The sequence below is a fragment of the Hypanus sabinus genome (assembly GCF_030144855.1).
Source record: "Hypanus sabinus isolate sHypSab1 chromosome 24 unlocalized genomic scaffold, sHypSab1.hap1 SUPER_24_unloc_5, whole genome shotgun sequence".
NCBI classification, from domain to species: Eukaryota; Metazoa; Chordata; class Chondrichthyes; order Myliobatiformes; family Dasyatidae; genus Hypanus; species Hypanus sabinus.
This window is the reverse complement of record NW_026778948.1, coordinates 1266333-1270000: the sequence shown is the minus strand read 5'-3', so window position 1 is coordinate 1270000 and position 3668 is coordinate 1266333. Positions and strand designations below refer to the sequence as shown.

At 47.3% G+C, this 3668-nt stretch overlaps 1 protein-coding gene across 1 annotated transcript in view; it reads right to left on the bottom strand.

Moving 5' to 3' along the window:
- Window positions 1–3141, bottom strand: part of LOC132385523 (beta-2-glycoprotein 1-like) — a gene marked incomplete at its 3' end in the record, with an annotated part of 45333 nt that extends 42192 nt beyond the window's left edge. Inside the window, exon 1 of the mRNA XM_059957647.1 lies at window positions 3067–3141. The remainder of the gene's footprint in view (window positions 1–3066) is intronic.
- Between the last annotated feature and the right edge of the window lie 527 nt (window positions 3142–3668).

Sequence of the window (3668 nt, the reverse complement as noted above, 5' to 3'; positions counted from 1 at the left end):
CAGGTTTAAGGTGCTGGGGAGTAGGTACAGAGGAGATGTCGGGATAAGTTTTTTACTCAGAGAGTGGTGAGTGTGTGGAATGGTGGCAGCAACGGTGGTGGAGGCAGATACAATAGGGTCTTTTAAAAGACATGGATAGGTACATGGAGCTTAGGAAAAGAGATCTGTGGGGATGTCTAGTAATTCCTAAGGTTGGGACATGTTTGGCACGACTTTGTGGGCCTAAGGGCCTGTATGGTGCTGTAGGTTTTCTACATTTCCATGTTTCTACCTCCAACCTTTGTGTCATCATTAAATTTACTAACCCATCCCTCCACTTCCTCATTCAGGTCATTTATAAAAGTCACGAAGAGTAAGGGTCCCAGAACAGATCCCTGTGGCACACCACTGGTGAATGACCTCCGTGCAGAATATGACCCGTCTACAACCACTCTTTGCCTTCTGTGAGCAAGCCAGTTCTGGATCCACAAAGCAATGTCCCCTTGGATCCCATGCCTCCTTACTTTCTCAATAAGCCTTGCATGGGGTACCGTATCAAATGCCTTATGAAATCCATATACACTACATCCACTGCTCTTCCTTCATCAACGTATTTAGTCACATCCCCAAAAAATTCAAAGGCATAACCTGCCTTTGACAAAGCCATGCTTAATATTCCTAATTATATTATGCCCCTTAAAATGTTCATAAATCCTGCCTCTCAGGATCTTCTCCATCAACTCACTAACCACTGAAGCAAGATTCACTGGTCTATAATTTCCTGGGTAATCTCTACTTCCTTTCCTGAATAAAGGAACAACATCTGCAAACCTCCAAACCTAAGAACCTCTCCCCTCTCTATTGATGATGCAAAGATCATCACCAGAGGCTCAGTAATCTCCTCCCTCACCTCCCACAGTAGCCTGGGGTACATCTCGTACTGTCCCGGAGACTTATGCAACTTGAAGCTTTCCAAAAGCTCCTGAACTTTCTTACTGTCTATATGCTCAAGCTTTCTAATCTGCTGTAAATCATCCCTACAATCGCCAAGATCCTTTTCCATAGAGAATAGTAAAGCAGAACATTCATTAAGTATCTCAGCCATCTCCTCCGGTTCCATACACACTTTTCCACTGTCACACTTGATTGATCCTCTCACATCTTATCCTCTTGCTCTTCATGAACTGTAGAATCCCTTGGAGTTTTCTTTAATCCTGCTCACCAAGGCCTTCTCATGGCCCCTTCTGGCTCTCCTAATTTCATTCTTAAGCTCCTTCCTTCTGGCCTTATAATCTTATAGATGTCTATCATTATCCAGTGTTTGAACCTTTTGTAAGCTTTACTTTTCTTTTTGACTAGATTTGTAACAGCCTTTGTACACTATGGTACCCTACCATCCTTTCCCTGCCTCATTGGAAAGTACCTATGTAGAAAGCCATGCAAACATCCCCTGAATATTTGCCACATTTCTGCCATTTCCCTGAGAACACCTATTCCCAATTTATCCTTCCAAGTTCCTTCCTGATAGCCTCGTATTTCCCCTTCATTTCCCAGGTTCATTTCCCAATACAAGATCATGTACAGCCTCTCCTCTTGTAGGCTTATCTACATATTGTGTCAGGAAACCTTCCTGAACATACCTAACAAACTCCACCCCATCTAAACCCCTCGATCTAGGGAGATGCCAATCAATATTTGGTAAATTCAGAACTCCCACCACGACAACCCTGTTATTATTACACCTTTCCAGAAACTGTCTCCCTATCTGCTCCTCGATGTCCCTGTTACTATTGGGTGGTCTATAATACACACCCAGTAGAGTTATTGACCCCTTCCTGTCCCTAACCTCCACCCACAGAGAGACAGCGGACAATCCCTCCATGACTTCTTCCTTTTCTGCAGCCGTGACACTCTCTCTGATCAGCAGTGTTACACCCAGCTCTTTTGCCTCCCTCCTGGTCCTTTCTGAAACATCTAAAGCCTGGCACTCTAAGTAGCCATTCCTGTCCCTGAGCCAGCCAAGCCTCTGTAATGGCCACCGCATCATAGGTCCAAGTACCGATCCACGCTCTAAGCTCATCCACTTTGTTCACGATGCTTCTTGTATTAAAATAGACACATTTCAAACCATTGGCCTGAGCGTATCTCTTCTCTATCACCTGCCTATCCCCCTTCTCGCACTATCTCCAAGCTTTCTCTATTTGTGAGCCAACAGCCTCTTCCTCCATCTCTTCAGTTCGGTTCCCACCACCCAGAAATTCGAGTTTAAACTCTCCCCAGTAGCCTTAGCAAACCTCCCCGCCAGGATTTTGATCCCCCTGAGATTCAAGTGCAACCCGTCCTTTTTGTACAGGTCACACCTGCCCCAAAAGAGGTCCCAATGATCCAGAAATCTGAATCCCTGCCCCAAACCCTCAGCCACACATTTATCCTCCACCTCACTCTATTCCTATACTCACTGTCGCGTAGCACAGGCAGTAATCCCGAGATGACTACCTATGAGGTCCTGCTTCTCAGCTTCCTTCCTAACTCCCTGTAGTCTGATTTCAGGATCTCTTCCCTTTTCCTGCCTATGTTGTTGGTATCTATATGCACCACGACCTCTGGCTGTTCACCTTCCCAGCTCGGGATATCCTGATATGCGATCAGAAACATCCCAGACCCTGGCACCTGGGAGGCAAACTACCATCCGTATTTCTTTCCTGCGTCCACAGAATAACCTGACTGCCCTAAGTAAAGAGTCCCCTATCACTGCTGCCTTCTTTCCTACCCTTCTGAGCCACAGGGCCAGACTCCGTGCCAGAGGCATGGCCGCTGTTGCCTCCCCAGGTAGGCCGCCCTTCCCAACCATAGCTTGAATAAACTTTGAACGTTCTCCCTCTCTCAGACTTTCAGTCCCTTTCTCACTTGCACACTTTCTAACTCAGACTTCTCACACAGAAGCAGAAACACACACAACACACTCTCGATTTCAGCCTCTCACACTCCCTCTCCCTTTCCCTCCCACACTCTCTCACTTTCACACTAAAACCCACCCTTTTTTCTCTCTCTCTTACCACACACCATCTCCCTCGCCCTGCCCCTCACCGTTTGACCTTCTTCCTTCCGCTGCTCCCTGGAGGCAAAAGAGACAGAGGAGTAAACCCAGGCACACAAACCCCATGTTGGATCCCCTGCTGTTTCACAGTGACTCGAGTTCAAGGGTAACTGGCCATCAGATCACTGACCCAGCTCGCAGCTCGAGAGAGGGGGTTGGGTGGGGTGGAGAGTGATAAGAGAGTGGAGAGAGAGACACAGAGAGAGTGAGAGAATGTGAGAGGGAGAGAGAGACAGAGAGAGAGTGTGAGACAGAAGGAGATCACACAGGCACCAGGGTTTGGGCACTAAGTGAAGGAGGAGCAAGAGTCTGTACTACTTCAGGGTACTGTACTTCACAACAGGCCATTCGGCCTAACTCATTTATGCTTTCCTGACCTGGTCTCATCTACGCAGTTGGTCTAAACCTTTCCTGTCGGCGTTCCTGTCCAGATGCCTTTTAAATGTTGTTACTGTGCACACTCCATCAGGGGTAAAGCTCTCCTCAGCATTGAGCACAGCTACAGGGAGTACTGTCGCAGCAAAGCAGCACCCATTATCCAGGACACGCTCTCTTCTCTTTACCGCCACGAGGAGTCTCAGGACCCACACTA